Below are 17,229 nucleotides of genomic sequence, written 5' to 3' on the forward strand. Positions count from 1 at the left end.
TGACTGTGGAGGTCATTGATGAAGCTCACTACAAAGTTCCCAGGTGTAACCTCTTTCAATTAAATGCCAATTTTTGGGCAGCACAGTGGCTAGCATTACTGCCCCATGGCACTAAGGTCATGAGTTCTACTCCCAATCAAAGTTGTATATGTGTGAAGTTTTTTTGTTCTCCCTATGCTTGAATTGCCTGCTCCAGTTTCCTCTCAAACTCCAAAAACATACTGGTAGGCAGGCGCTGGCTAACAATTTTCAAGTTTGGGGGAACAAACACAAGCAAGTGGGGCCGACTTTTCTACCAGCACATTGTGAAGCATTTTGGAGTTTGGTCACTATAGGATAACTCCATCTCCAGATGGCATTACATTATAGTACTGTAGCCTATGGGCTAATATTTTGCAAATTGTGGTGCTCCGGATCCTACTCCGCCGGCCCGGTGACATAACCGTCCCCGCCTTAGTAACAGTTAATTATGCTTACCACACCAATTCTGATCTCGTCCTACAGTCATGCAGTAAGGGGGCAGAGGCACACATGCTGGAAGGGGGCATAGGCACATGTAGGTAAAGGGGGCAGGGAAACTGATGGGGAGGGGGTAGAGGTACAGATGGGAAGAGGGCAGAGGCACTAATGGGGAGGGGTCAGATGCACGGATGGGGAGGAGGCAGAGGCATATATATGGGGTGGGGGCAGATGCACTGATGGGGAGGGAGCACAAATTTATAAGGCAGTGTCAGAGACTTCATGGGAAAACGGGAGAGTAGGAGAGACTATAGGGGGATAACAGGACAGTGGGAGAGAATGTGGGAGAAGACATAGTGGGAGAGACTGCCTGGGATATGGGAATAGTGGGAAAGGGGACAGTGGGAAAGACAGCAGGGGGAATTGGGACAGTGGGAGAGACTGCAGTTGAAATAAAGTACCTCTGTAGCGTGCACCGCAGCTACAGTGCCAGCCTTCTGTGCACTGCTAATTAGGGATAGACATCGATGGTTACAGACCATCAATGTTTTTATTCCAATGTTAGTGTTTTTACCATTCAATGGCAGCATTTTGATGGTGTCCGCCATCGTATAGTAATGATCTGATGGTGTGTCAAAGGTTACCTTATTTTTAAATGCTGCCGCCCCTGGCTCCTTCCTGGCTGCAGTTTATTCATCAGGCAATCTTGGTCCATTGGAGGCTGGCTGTTTCTGTCAGATTCCTGTGGCGAATTGGAAATCTGTGCATGCACAAACCATCACGATAGATTTACTTTCAAATGTTTGTGATGTGAAGGTTAACTACCATCGCATCACAACATTCGATGGCGGAAGTCCATCCCACCATTCAATGACTGACTTCCGATGTCCATCCCTAGTGCCAATGGTAGCAAGGAGGAGAGTAGAGAAAAAGAAGAGAGCCAAGGAAGGAAAGCTGATTCGCTGGGGGGCCTGATGGAGGAACCTGCCTGTGAGAGTGGTTTCCCAGGGCTGGTTTCTTCAGAATAATCTGGCCCTGTGGCAGACACAATGATCCCAGTCACAGAAGCAGTTTGTAGTCAGGATCATTAGAGTTACCGGGACCCCTCCATCTGCCCGTACCACCTGTACCCCTGTATCTGCTGACCCCTTTATGCGCGGCCAGAGTTTTGAACCTAGCTTCACCAAATTTGGCATGGTGGTGTAGTTTGACCAGGATTAGGTTTTTGGCTATTTTTGAAGTTTGTCAAGGCCTTGGAGGTTTACATGGTGCCTATCAAGTAGGCAATGGAGTCTCTGATTTTAGATTTTGGTTTAAGCAAGTTCACGAAGGATGTTTTCCAGTTCCTAAAACCTATATACCAGTGGGGGGGAAGGCAGAGCTCCAACGGAAGAGCAGTGAGTTAGAGGATCTGCTGTCACACTGCAAACGATACTGTTTCATGTCCTGTAAGTCACTCTGCTCCTGATATACCCCTTTCCAAACAGTCAGAGAATACACCTGCCTGCACTTTCATTTACTCCTAAATTGCATTGTTATCCAGATGTGAAAGTTGCATCCGATGGCTGTCAACCATCAAATTCCTGGTATTCGATGGAGAAAGTACTTCCACTGAATTAGAAACATCAATGATTTTCAACCGTCGGTTGCCGATGTCCATCCCTAGTGGAGATCTCAGAGGAAGTATAATGGATCAATGAATTGGGGTTATAGGTGAGGACATTGTAAAAATGGAGGTTGCACATGTACTTCAAGGTCCATTCTTCAACCCTGGCAACGCCAGATATCCCAGCTACGTAGTTTTATATATAAAACCCCGAAAATGTTTATTCAATAATTTATTAAATAATTTAAAAAGAAATATATTTAATGTCTTATTGTTCCAAATGAGAAGAGATAAAAGAATCCCTCTATAAAGACACGGCCACACAGCTTGACCAACAGTTCCATCTGAGAAGGTGCGTCCATGGAGCTCCCCTTCTCTGGCCAGCCCATCACAAGCAGGCAGTGTGGAAAATCTGTTGTGATTTGATGACTGAGTCCCAGTTAAGGCCCATACACACTAGATGATGTGCTGTATGACGATATTGATGAAAGATTTCCCTTGAACTTTTTGTAGTGCAGAACAAACGATATTGGGTGTACACACTGAAGATATCTTTAAGATATCTTTCAGTGAAGTCTTACCACATCTCTGAACAGGCAATTTTTAACGATATCATAAGATTGGCCTGCATGTATGGATGACAAAAGACATCGTTAACGACCCGCGGGTGTGCACATCGTTGGTCGTTCACTGCACACACATTGAACGATGTATCGTTGAACGATATCCTTATTGTCCATATCGTTCATAAAAATCATTTAGTGTGTATGCAGCTTTACTCCTTGCTATAATCGTATCCTAAAGGTCTTCAAGAACCATGTCCATTTGTACTGGGATGGCAAAATTAATTTCTCCCAAAACCCAACGCCTGGAATTTGTGCAGCAGAATAGTATTCCGGTCTGAGTGGGAGCCCCCGTCCCACTCAGACCGGAATACTATGGTAGAATGTCGTTTATCACTTGACGCTCCTGCCCAATCATGCAATATTCCGATAGTTCTGGGAATTTTCGACACCTTTTTCAATTCTGTGGTTGCTTGAAAACTTTAACATGCTGTACATATTGGCTAATGTTATCAGATGTAATTTCATATAGGAGCAACTGGTACGGTTGTTTTCTTGTCATCTTCTCGGGGACAGTACCAGATAAAATCCTTGTTTACAATGTTAAAATTGGAGTGTCTGGTAACTTTGCCAGGAGGTAATGTGCCAATCTTGTAGCCCAGACAGTGAGTGGGAACTGAAATCCCTCATCTACCACCTGTCTCTTCTGAAAGACTCTGGGGAGTTTCCTATTTAGTTCTCAAGATGAAATTGTGATGAATGGTGCAGATGATGGCGGCAGATTTATGCATTTTAATTCTCATCATAATATTGCTCTTTTTTTATATGAAAACACTGCAATTGTTAATGTACCTCTATTGTAAAACAAAAAAGATACATACCGATGTGTGCACACACATCTTACTTCCTTGCACGTTAAACATCCCTTCTAGTCACGCCAGGCCGAGGCATGACTCGGTAGTGCCGAGCATCTTTTTTATGCAACTTTCTACATTCAAATGCATCTTATTCACAAAGCTGATTAAAATCATAAGCAGAATGCCTATATTCTGTGTGCGACTGCAGGTGTATCTGCATGCGTATTGCTACGTTACACGGTCACAGCCGCTGACACTGTAATGTAGCATAGTTTTGCAAATAAGAAGCATTTGAAGGTAAAAAGTTGCATGAAAAGACGCTCGGCGCTACCGAGTCGCACGTGTGCTCACACATTATGTGTAAAGTGACTTGTCGTGCACGGAGGATAGATGTATGTTAACACATCTGTACATATCATACATATTTCGGCCTGTTTCCTGTTCTATACATGGGGTTCCAGATCCATATCAGCATTTAATCCACAGATGGCATCAGTCTGTCTTGCTGGCTGGTGTGACAGACCCTATATAGAAGCCGTCATAAAGTGCAGAGGTGCTATAAATTCAATATTTGCTTATTGTAATGAAAGTGGCCATTTGAAGTTTAGTTAGTTATCATGTCTTCCTTCAGTTTTCCTCTTTATGGACATGTACACTATACAGTACCCTGTATGATTAAACAATTACACTATTGATTCTGTTGGTGGCAGGCTTAGAGAGCACTGCTGTGTTGTTGAAGTCTGAAGCTGACACTAGAAGCCACCAAGGACGCTAGCAGTCACATGTACACAGCATGACTTCATGTGTGTAATGTATTATAATATTGTGCTTAACAACCATGTCTCATATTGTTGTATACATTGTGCCTAATAATGTTTTTACACTGCATTGTTCACAATGTAAAATGCTAAAATTTGTATCCAGAGAACACGTCTTCAGGATTAGATGAGATAAAATGTTTGCTAGTCCTTTTCTATTATTGTAATGACATGTTATTTTTACACATCAGTATATGGGGATCTTCAGGTTCACGGAAGAGTGCGGTATAGACAATATACTCACTTTTACCATCCAAAACTAGTTCCTCCACAACATTTTTGCACTGATCAATTACAGATGATCAGTGTGATGTGCTATAGAGAGCTTTGTGCACCTTGATATTTGCCCTAATAGAGCTGCTGGCTTTTCTGGCTTAGGACTCCCTATTGCTACTAAGGTACAATGGACCTCATTCAGAGTCGGTCGCGAGCGCACCGACTCCATGATTTGGCCTGCACTGCGCGTGCGCAAGCCCCGGAGCGACAGAGAAACTCTGTCACTCCGGAGCTCGTTGCCAAAGGGGCGGCTGTCAATGTTGATCAACAGCTGCCCCCGTTTGGTAGGCGGGCCGGGGGGTGGTTTCCAAAACGGAGGCGTTCCTTTACGAATGCCTAACGTTTTGTGGGCGGCCCCACTGACATCATTGCTCATGTCAGTGAGGAGCTTCCTGCTCCATCAGAGCAGAAAGCTCCCTGGGGCTTACGAGTGCCCAGACCCAACCTTAGGGTCTGGTCGTAAACCCCGATGGTCGCGATGGTGATCACCATCGCGACCATCAACCTGGTCGGTCGTTAAGCTGTGATTCAGTGCGGCCGCTTGCATCTAACGACCACCTCTGAATGAGGTCCAATGTACCAATATCTATTTTCTCCTGTTTCTCCTATCAACGGCACATGAAAAAAAAACTTTAAAATATGCTTTTATGGATCCCTTAGAGGTTCGGTCCTATGTAATACCAGTATTCTTAGAACATTACTTCTGTGCTTTTTATAAGCTATATTCAGCAGTGCTTGATTTACACAGTCTTCATTAAGTCTATAATTGCCAAGGGTCTCAACTTCTGTTCTATACATGCAATTTGTGTTTTATACATTGAAAAAAGCAAAAACATGACCTTTCCCAATCTTGGTGAGCAGTATCGCTGCAAACTAAATGATCCCATAAGCAAACAATAACAAAATAGTTGCCAAACATAATTATGTATTTAAGTGTTGATAATTATGCAACATAACGCCAATAATTACCATAACTTGTAACTGTTGAAATGCAATCTGTGTAACTAAATGGAGTTGCTACTAGCAATACTAACAGTAATCGTTTTAAGGCTATGTTCAGAAAAACTTTCTAGTTACGGCATGTGAAGCTGTTTGGCGTGACGTATACACTATGACACCCCTTAAATGCCTCTCCGTTCGCTTAAAAAACATTCCTCGATGCCTGAGTGTTTTCTTTACAAAACACAAGGTAAAGCTATCTAAAATGAGAAATCCTCATTTTTCCATGCCCCTGGACATAGTGTAAGGAAAGAACATTATTTTATTTATTTATTAACAGTTTCTTTTATATAATGCAGCATATTCCGTTGCACTTTACAATTGGAATCATTTATAGAACAAAACAGGGTAATAACAGACAGACATACAGGGGTATTCAATATGAAACGTAAACTTCGCCGTCAATGCGGGTTGAAGTTTTTGCCGCACATCGGAGCTTTTGCCGGCGAAAAAGTATCGCGCATTCAATATGAAATCGTTGAAAACGGCACCCGGCGAATGTGAAATCAGCGAAAACTTTGTTGATTTTTTGGGAAATCACCCTAACACCCCCAAAAAGATGCTCTGACATGGGGGATCACTCTGGATACCCCCGATTAGCCCTGCTGAAGGTTTTTGGGGTCTTTAAACGGGCTTAATAGCTGCTATTTTGGGGATTTCGGAAGTTGGTGAAGAATAGTATTTAGAAGGTTTTTTGCTGAAAATAAGTAGTCCCAGCAAATTTGGGGTACTTGAAAATGGGGGTGGGCATATTTAAAAGTTGCTAAAGTGAAGTTTTAAAAAACTTGAAAAATCCACCTGCCGCAAACACCTGCAATGAAAAAAACACCTGCGGCATACTTGGGGACCCCCCTAGATTGTAGTTCGCTAGTTTTTAACTTTCTACCCCCCAATTTTTTTTTTCGCCCCCAAAATTAAAGTGCTTTTTTGGGGTCTCCGGAGGTTTTTTTTTAAACATTTTTTGACACAGTTTACCTTTGGGGGACTGTCTGAAGGTTGCAGGGTGGTTTCCAAAATGTTGGACCCCAAAACCCCAATTCTGCACTTTTTATCGCCACCCATTCCTTGGTGATACTTTTTTGCAGGGTCAAATGCAATATACTTTTCATATCGGCAAAAAAGTTTTCAAATTGAATACGGTGTAAAAGTAAAAGCGGTGAAAATGATGTCATCTGAGCGAAAACATCGCAGAAAAGGCATTTTCTCTCCATATTGAATACCCCTAATAGAGGTAAGAGGGCCCTGCTTGCAAGCTTACATTCTATACCTAAGGCATCTTACAAATAGCAGTAGCAGTAATAGTTAATTGGAAAAAGCCGTCTTTTTGGGAAAGGATCAGAGATCCAGAAATATATCAAAGCTACCGCTAAGTCTTGAGACTAGGTCAAAGCACATGACTACTCTCCATACTGTATTTATTAACAATAGCAACAGGCGCTTCTTTTGAAACACCCAGAGTGACATCTGGTGTATCTGCCTGAGGACTGTATTGGAGCACCGCTGAGTGCTTTCTGCGAATAGAAGATTGGTGATTACCACCATATCCCAGCACCTCAGTTTGCTCTTTTGATCTCTGAATCTACCGAGACACATCTGTGTACATATTGGAGGTTTAATGGTTTATAGTGATCAAGAATGGATGCCGGTTTTGCATTGCAGTTTTTAGCAAGGGGAGTCTAGGAATTCATGGGGAGATAGCAGGGAATGCAGAATACTTGTGTTAAGCTGAGCTGAAATCCTCCAAGTTGGTCAAAGGGCAGCTCTGCTTAATTTTTTGACCAGTGCTGCATTATGTTAGATACTTAAATATTACATATAGCCCTTTTGCAACAAACATGGAACACTCAGGTTCTACCAGGGCCGGTTCTAGACCAAGTAGAGCCCAGGTCAAAATGTGCCATTGGCCACCCTTCTTACAAAATAAATAAATTACTAAACATATAATCCCAAAAAAGTAAGAGTGTACTCACCAGGGACTTTTATAAACAGACTTTATTCTTCAAAAGCTGTATAACATCATAGTGCAGTCGACCTTTCGGCCATAATCTGGTCTTCCTCAGGACAAAGCCACTTCAAATAAGGATCAACATGCCTGTTTGTGTAGGAATGTAACCAGTGTCATCATATAACAGAGGTTCAACCAGACTTGTGCCCCCTGTCTAACCTCCTGCCCTTTGTGTCTCACCAGTCACCTGCCCCCTGTCACTCCATTTTCCTGGCCCGTCTCACTCCAGCCTCTGTCTAACCACATAGGTTCAATCAGGCTCATTCCCCATATGTCATCTCCTGCCTTGTGTCACCTTCATCCTTCTGCCCCTTGTGTCTCTCCAGTCTCATTCCCCCTGTGTCTCTCCAGCCTCCTGCCCATTGTGTCTTTCCAGCCTCCTACCACCCGTGTCTCTCCAGCCTCCCATCTTTACAAGCTCCTGCCCACTGTCACTCCAGCCTCCTGCCCCGTCACTAACCTCCTATCTATCTGGCCACCTGTCACTCCTTCCTCCTGTCCACTGTTACTCCAGCCTCCAGGCCCTGTCACTCCATCCACCTGCCCCATTACTCCAACCTCCTGCCTCATCACTCCAGCCTCTTGTCACTTCAGCCATCTGTCCCTGTCACTCCATCCTCCTGCCTCCCATCACTCCATCCTCTTGCCCCATCAGTCCAGGCCCTGTCACTCCATCCACCTGCCCCATTACTCCAACCTCCTGCCTCATCACTCCAGCCTCTTGTCACTTCAGCCATCTGTCCCTGTCACTCCTGCATCCTGCCCCCCATCACTCCTATCCCCACCCTGGTCCCTTCAACTTACCTTCTCCTTGGACAGCCTGTATGCACCTCTTCCTCAGCGGCGCAGCATGGAGGAAAGACAAGGCAGTGAGCCACCCATACGCAGACGGAGCGTGTCAGAGTATGCACCTCCGTGGACAGCCGCTGGGTCCTAGTACTTGGAGGCTATTGGCCGACCGACAGTAGATGGCAATGGCAGCAGCACTGGGGTGATGGCGGCACTAGCAAGGTGATTGCGTCTGAGACCACAGGCCGATGTGCCCCGAGCAATAGCCCTGCCAGACACCCCTTGAGCCGCCCCTGAGTTCTACTTACTTTTGTTTATATATCCTCTTTCCTTCTATACAAACTGCTCAGCTGTATCTAATATATTTTTGTATTGCTGTTAATCTGTTATATTTAATCTATTATTTTTTTATATATTGTTGCATGGAAATATTTTATGTCAATTATTTAATTGGTTTATTTTTGCAGCAGTGTTTTATTAGTCACCATTATTAATGACTTATATGTTATTTTAGCTATAGGGTGAATCAGCCAGTGAATGAACATTATCTTCCATTTTAGTGCATGCAACCTTAGATTAGATCTATTGACTAGGTATTATTGATGTAAGTCATATTATTAATCTGCTGGACTTATCTGTCCATTTGCCAGCATGGTGCATCATTCACTGTTAATTTCTACACCTCTCCTGTGTTTTGGTTGTAAAATTCTAACTAATCCTTCAATCTTTAAACCAAAACTGTAATTTAAAAGTATACATTGTAATAATAATGGAACATGTCCCAAAATTATTTTTATGTTATATCTGAGAAAAGAGAATTCCCTTAACCGTTCATTCCCTGGACTACATATGTAGGGTACATGTGTAAGTAGTTCATTCTGTACATCTTCTCTTTAGTAAAACAAAAAAGACATAGTAAGGCTCCCCCATCTAACTGGTAATGAGCATAACCTCCCTATGTCTGGCTGCATTTTAGTGTTGCTATTATGTGCAGGAAGGTGTTGGATGAATGTGACCAGATGGTACTGCTAAAGCTAGTGTGCTGCCAGATAGACATTAAGGTGACATTAGATTGGAAAATTATTCATATTAAATCAAAATATGCATTGCAGATTTCTTCTAGCTCTTTAACTATAAGTATCAATACGTAATGTCAGGCAAGTAATTGAAAAGTTGCCATATTATTTGTTTCCACACAGGGGCACTGTACCATTATAAGCTATGGCTGACATGTAATTCATTGGCCAAGTAGACAGCATGGCAGCGCCTATTCATGCCAATAAAGAGACTATGGGCCTGATTCAGTTTCAGACAGAATTGCAAAGCTATACGCAAGCAGCTTTACAATTCCATCCTTGCAATTATGGTAATGCAGCAGGCGGCATCACGCCTCCTGCATGCATTACTTACCTGAGCTATGTTGTCCAACGCAGCATTGGATAATCTGCGGGAACATCGGCTGGCTAAGTGACCTATGGAATCACGCAAGCTGCGTGATGAGAGAAAGAGGCCAGGAAATCTACGTCAGCCGTCAGAGATCCTGGCCTCCTCCCTCTCCGCCCCCCCCCCAATATTTTGGGAAACGGAGGCCGTCACCACCACTACCCACCCCCAAATGGCAGCGGACTGTCAATCACTAACAGTCTGCTGCCGCTCTGCGTGCATTCACGCAGGAGCCATACTGAACATGCTTAGTACGGGTCAGGCGTCTGCGCAGATTTCCGACCATCAGGAATATTCATTCAGCAGTGCACTGTGTTTGTTTTATACTGTTTATATACATTTGGTAAAGATGGGACGCAGTGAGGTGTAGGATAATATAGATGTAAGGAAATTCTGGTGCTAGGGAAGGGTGCAGCACTAAAAACAGACCTAAGGAGTGAACAAAGTCATTCCTAGACTTCCAATAAATTGAATATTCAGTGGCGGTAAAAGGTTTCTTTACAGTTACATAATACCATGGGGGGGAATTCAAGTAAATGGCGCTGGGAACGAGTGCCCGGAGCTATTCAGTTGTCCCCAATGTGCCTGGCATTTAAGTTGGGAGATGCAATTTATCGTGCCTAATGCGTGGTGTTTAGTCACGGCAAACTGCTTTCTCTGACTTAAGTGCCGGGCACGATGCTCTTAGCACACACGGTAAGCCCACAACTAGCATCGCGGCACTAGTTAAGTCTGATTTCTGCACACGTAAGGTGGGTGCGAGCAGAAATCCTCTAGTCGCGGGTTTACAGTGTGGCCAATTGAATAGCTCCAGGCACTCATTCCCAGCGCTATACAACTTTGCATTTAATTTAATCCCCCCCACCATGTGTTTTGTTAAACATTTGTTGAAAAATCCAGTCGAAAAAAAACCCCTCAACATCGCTATGTTTTCCAGGCGGTAATGCATGCACTAAGCACTTTTACAGTTCTCCTTTACAGTAGTTACATTATGATGCCTATATCATTAACATACTTCTATTTGCTTGTCTGTCTTATGTTGTTTATGTTTCACTGGAGATGCACTAAGTCCAACCAAGACGTCTAGCCTAGAATAATGGCACAAAGCAAGGAAACTAGAGTGTATGGACTACAAAATCCTTATGATTTTCTGTTAGTAGGAGGCCAAAATGTCATCGATGTTCAGACATTAATTTGTGGTATGAATGTGTGTCACGAAATAAAAAAAACTCAATTAGAATGCAGAAGATTAGAAGTGCAGGTTTGTGTTCAGACAGGGAGAGTTGTCACTTCGAGTGACTAGGAGTGGGGGAAACATGACCAGGGCAGGAATGTGTAACACAAAGAGATAGCTGGGCCCTGCCAGAGATCACACAGCAGCCTTGTGAGGGACACAATCCAGTCCCCAAATGGTGAGACAGATAACATACACATACACACCATAAATACTTCTCTGCAGACAAAGGATGAAGGACAACTTTAGGACAGCCTTTGTGCATTGACCCTCTTTATAAAGGTAATAAGTGTATTATATCATCATTCTCCCTCGCTGTGACACATTAAGGGTAACCTTATGAAGAGATCGGAAAATAGGTTAATAATTATTGCATGACTCTAATTCATTTTCAGCGTCATTCTCTACCACTGTTATTTCATATTTCAATGTACCAATCTGCAGCACATTGCTCTCTGTTTTTTTTACCCTTTGATCACGCCGGAGCTTTTAATCTTTTGAAACTTCCCTGTAACCCTTCATCAGAGTGGCAGCCTTTACCGTTGTTATATTGCATTACCATATAATGAATGGCAATCTTTTACATTGTATTAGTAAAGAGTAATCAATATGAGTCAGGTTGACTTTTTCGGCATGTTGTATTCAGGTATCAACACCTACTGTAATTGTTTTTGAGTTCTCTAATGTCTGTGTGTTTCCACTTTTTAATTGTGTTTGCCTTAAATGTGGCAAAAACTGCTCTTGCGTATGACGAATGTTCTGTTTTATTTGTGTTGATCTCCCATAATTTACATTTTTATATACACTCCAGGGACACCTTGCTTATGAGAAGGTACATGTACGCAAAATGCAGTGCTAAATAAATACCCATCTATTTTCCTGGACTTATTAGTTAGATTTTGTTTAATTTCCCCCTTAAATATGAATGTCTAAACTCCAGAGACTATATAGTGACAACTGTATATCTATTGCACGTCCACAATAAGATCATTGGTTCCGATTGCTACAGCTCTGTTGAATAAACTGACCTTTGTAAATAATAAAAATAACAGCACATTTGTGTTTATTATATCTGCATTACTGCTAAATAAAATGACAATGAATGCATTCCTTTCCGGCTTTATGCTTGCTAACTGTGAACTAGAGGGTCAAAGTGTAAAGTGAGTGCACAAGTGTGTTGTTATTATAGCAGGCTAGGCTACATCGAATGGTAGAGCGTTCTTAAATGAACACTTTCCTCCCTTTCTAGTCTGCATCCATAGGGAATCCCAGAACGTTTTTTTTCCCTGTCTGTATTCTAATGAGGGGGCTGAGCTGGGTGAGCTGGGAGGGCTTCCACTCTGGAATCTCTGTATGGTTTGTGTGTCAGGCTGTGTTTAAATGAACAAATACCTCGCTGTGCCATAGAAAAGAACTACACGGAGCAGATATCCTGCTAGGTATCCTATTACAACCTTTTTGGATCTGTAAACCTACCCATCAGAAGGATAAAGTAAGTGCTGTGACTTGATGTTGTACTGTATCTGAGGGGATAAAGTTTGTTTCCTTACCGTGATCTGTTCTTGGGTCAGAATTATGTGGTAGATACTGTTCTTTCCATTACCAAATTAAACTAGGAAATAGTTTTACAGTTTGTTCACTGCTGCTTTGTATGGGTTACAAAAACATGTGGAATCCATTGTACATATCTGTGTTTACAGATCACTCATTGCTGTGTTACAATGCATGTGGTTGTATTTCAGTGGAATTGAAAAGTAGACTCGGCAATGGAGTTAAAGTTATACATTTACGTTATGGGAAGAGTAACAGTTTTACATTACGGTGCTGAAGACCGTATTTTCCATTAGCGTATGAAAAAGACTAAGCTGTATATTTCCTCGCTGCACAATGAGTGTGTCCTGCAAGGATCAGTCATATCTGAAGTCCATCTGTCTACAGTTGGTGGTTTTGACGTGTTATAGAAGCCTGCATTCCCTAAGTAGATTGCCAAAACTAAACAGCAGCACAATCATTAAGTATATATAACCGAGACCTACTGTGATTGCTTTTTTATTACTATAAAATGTGCTTATACATTGTAGCCAGGAAACCTGAAACCCTCCCTTTTTGCAGTACATAGCCATCTCCTAACTTTATTCTTTCCCACTGTTGTACAGTTGAGACCAATGCTTTCACCGACACGAACGTCTGACCCATGCAACATTTGCTACACACAGCAAATAGCCCAAATCCCTGTGGCCTATTGGACATTTGCCTGAAAACTATAAAGCTACATTTTGCAGTTTGTTCTCTTCATTGGCTGTACACATATGCTATTGTAAATAAACACCTAGGATGACATGAGCCCTGCAGCCAACTGTACCCATATCAGTGAAGCTCTGTAAGTTAATTATTAGCAGTCTGACATGTATTAACTTTTTTTTTTTTTAAAGACAGTGTACCTTTGTTTAAAAGCTGACACTTAACACCCAATTCGACAGCAATGATGAAATCGTATTTATTAATACTTCTATAGATCAAAACTTTGAGATGTATATTTTCCAGAGTATTATTTTGGCTTTTATTTGCAGTAACATTGAGGCTTATGTGATTTTTTCCCAAGTTTAGACTTTCCCATAAAAAGCTGTGCAGATCTCAGAACCATATTAGGCTGAGAGCTGGGAATGCGCTGCTGTAACCCTAGAACATGTTTAAATGAATGACGTGTTGGTGATTACAACTCTAGAACCAGACATTGTATTATAGCATGGGATGCTGTGCTATTCATATTAGGCAGGATTTTACTTAACTCATAAACCAAAGACCACAGAGTTTTATACTTGTATGAAGATAAGTACAAAGGGGCTTATTCTGAGTTGGAAAGTGAATAGAGATTATGTTGTTTAAAAGAAGTGTGCAGGAGAAATGTGTACTGTATATGTCCTCGTGTGCAGAGTAGTACACAGCTCGTCATGCGATCGCTTCTACATGTGCACCTGGTTTGCTGCAAGTCATAATCTTCATTGCGCACCTGTACTACCTTTATACTAGGTACAAAGATTACACCTCCAAACAGGTCTATTGCCGCTTAAATCCAGCTGTGTCTAGCCTGCAATTGCTTCGACATGCCTATTCTGCCTCTTCAGTTGTAAGTGTAGATGAAATTAAAATGTGAGTGACTCTACATCATGCAGTCTTGTGTGCGCTCATATCTGGTGCGCATACAAGCCGAATGTATTCAAGATATGCTCTACTAACGGGTGTATAGCCATATCCTCACCCCCTTAATTTATAAAATAACTAAAGAAATAAATGCACTTTTTTTAATTGTTCTGAGTTTGTACATAACATTTTTAAGCAATGCTACAATTTTAGGATACTTATGTGTGCAGGGAGTAAAGATGGAGTCTGATGCCTTAGTTGCAGTTGTCTCTTCTCTCAGTGTTCCTGCAGCAGTGACCAGTTTACATGGCATGTGTGCAGTGCCTACAGTACAGTATATACATACAAAGTTCATAGTAGTCTGTGTGAGCAGTAAGAGAACACTCTTTCACAAGCTCAGGCTACAAAATGTCTAGGCCCTCATCTGGGGGTCTATTTACTAAGCCTTGGATGAGATAAAGTGAATGTAGATAAAGTACCAGCCAATCAGCTCCTAACTGTCATGTCACAGGCTGTGTTTGAAAAATGACAGGAGCTGGTTGGTTGATACCTTGTCTAGCAGGGCGCCGAACCTAGAGCAAGGGCACTTCTGCGCGCGGCCAATGAAAAGGGGGCGTGTCTTTATGACGCGTCCCCTTTTCATCACTCTCGGGGGGGTGCCTGGCACTTATGGACATGCCGGGCAGCCCCCAAGCGCTGCGGTCACTGTACATGGATGCTGGGCGCATGCGCCCGGCATCCATTCACGCTGCTCTACTGTTTTCCCCACCCGCGGGACACTGCAGCCCGCGGGTGGAGGACAGAACCCGCAGGCTGTTTCAGCGGTGTGACGCGCTGGAGAGCAGGGTGCTTTCTGCACTTCAGAAATAGGGCAGGGTGCGGCGCCCCGCTGAAACAGTCTGGCGGAAACGCTATTATCTCCGTCGACTTTATCTCCATCCAAGGTTTAGTAAATAGACCCCCTGCTGCTATATTGCTGCATGGCCTAATTATGCTTTATGACATAAGACCTAGAACAGGTCAATGTCTGACAATCGGTAAATTGGCTGTACAACCTCATTAATGCATTCTGCAGTCATTAAGAAAATGGATATTATTTCTGGTTGGGAGTGTCATATGTTAGGGCATCATACATGTCCATGGTTTCATTTCTGCTTGCAGTGTCAATGTAACCAGGGCCGCAGAGAGGGGAGGAACCGGTGCTACTTACCGTCCCGGCCAGAAATTGCCCCAGCTGCTCTGCCTACTACCGCTGGACATGCCTCTATAGCAGAGCAGCCACAGCAGCACACCGGGCAGTGAGAGAGCGGAGGCTGCTGCTGCTGTGGCAGTCTCCTCTCACTTTCTGATGTGCCGCAGCGGCTACGTTGCTATACAGGCGCACCCAGCGGTAGTGGGCAGAGAGGAGAATTGTTACAGGTTGGGGCGATCGCACTGAGAGCTCTTGCGGCCCAAGTGTAACCATAATATTTCACAATAAGAGGGCTTGTTACATTACACTTCTATTTCAGACATTCAGTCTATTCTCCTTGTGTTTCCTTGTAAGCAAAATAATAGTGACTGACCAATAAAGGTTACTGAGCACAGTTGTATGTTGTGCTTTTCATGCTGGTGTAATGCTGATCTTTATTGAAGTACTCCTATATAACAACCCTCCTGCCTGCTGACCTGCCTCGTCTCATCATCCTACAGCCACGCACTCCCGATTCATGGCCACAATTATCCTGGTTATCTTAATGGTCTAACATCTGGCATGCGGAGTAATAGGGAGTTAACAAGATTTACATAGCATGAATGACAGCTGAACACGTATGTCAGGTCTGCTGGTGACTTCATTTCTTCTAGGGGGATATTATTAAATCCATCTTTTCCATGTTTGTGTTTCCTTCCCATCACAAGATTGTCATATGCCTGGGATTTTTCATACAGTCAACAGTAGCTCAATACATTTAGCAATTTATGTGAGAGCAGCTTTCAATTAAAATGACGTCAGTTATAAATGCTAAGAAAATAGTCAAGATTTGTTTTCATCCAACAGAATTTAGAATATTACAGTTATAATGTTTTTTATTTAAGGGAAGATTTTAATTTAATTGTTAGATTAGGCATTGGACCGAGTTTGAGAACCACTGCTCTAGATTGAAAACTCTCATGTACAAGGTCCTCTCTGTTCTCATGTGCGCACTTTCTCTGTCATCCTCCTATTTATTTATTTTTTATTTATTAACAGTTTCTTATATAGCGCAGCATATTCAGTTGCGCTTTACAATTGGAAACATTTATAGAACAAAACAGGGTAATAACAGACAGACATAGAGGTAAGAGGGCCCTGCTTGCAAGCTTACAATCTATAGGGGCCTTCTTCTGTTTCTGTGCTTTGATCTCTTTATACTTCTTTTGGTGAACTTATAATGCCAAATGTAATAGGGCGAGAGTTTAGAGAATGTGAGAGAAAACGCTCACACTTTTTAAACTCGGCCAATGTCATTGTGTCTAAGAACATACAAACTCGCATGATTTTCAGACTCAAAAAACTCTCACGATCTAAACTCTCATCCAGATGTTTTCCCATTTTGAATATACAACTTGACCAATGTAATAGTGTGAGAGATTACTGCTAAACTCTCACATTTTCTCACCCTATTACATTTGGCCCACAGACTACTTTGGCCTCCGCTACTACCTCTAAGATGATGGCACCGAAATCTAGCTCTCTTCTCCTTACTTCTCTTCTTCTCTCCTATTCCAGGTGTCCAACTAGCTCTCTAACATGCAGTCCCATGCTACCTACATTTCACTGTGTTCAAAACAGAGCTCATGGTCTTTCCCCCTCCTCCAGTCTCCCTCACTGTTAACAATATCACGATTCCTGTTCCCCAAGCCTGTGGCCTTCTGTCACCCTTGACTCCATTCTCAGGTTTGCTTCATACATTAGTCCCATGTGCTTCTCACCTTTACCTTCAAAGCCCTCACCAGCTCCTCCCCTTCATACATCTCAGGCTCTCCCTCTTGCCCTCCGCGACCTGTTTATGACCTACA

The 17,229-nt window shown here is 42.7% G+C and overlaps 1 protein-coding gene across 3 annotated transcripts in view; it reads left to right on the plus strand.

Moving 5' to 3' along the window:
- The window catches only part of SORBS1 (sorbin and SH3 domain containing 1), a 434,665-nt gene that overhangs the window by 179,061 nt on the left and 238,375 nt on the right, over window positions 1–17,229 (plus strand). Inside the window, exon 1 of one of the 3 annotated variants that reach the window (XM_088475933.1) lies at window positions 11,314–11,331. The exons of 1 other annotated variant lie outside the window; for it this stretch is intronic. The gene's annotated coding sequence lies outside the window, so the exon portion shown is untranslated. Of the gene's footprint in view, window positions 1–11,313; window positions 11,332–12,413; window positions 12,542–17,229 lie in introns of those variants that run through there. One more of the 3 variants, XM_088475925.1, reaches the window with a different exon arrangement.

This window comes from Taudactylus pleione, unplaced genomic scaffold (assembly GCF_031769625.1).
Source record: "Taudactylus pleione unplaced genomic scaffold, aTauple2 ptg000016l, whole genome shotgun sequence".
Lineage (NCBI taxonomy): Eukaryota > Metazoa > Chordata > Amphibia > Anura > Myobatrachidae > Taudactylus > Taudactylus pleione.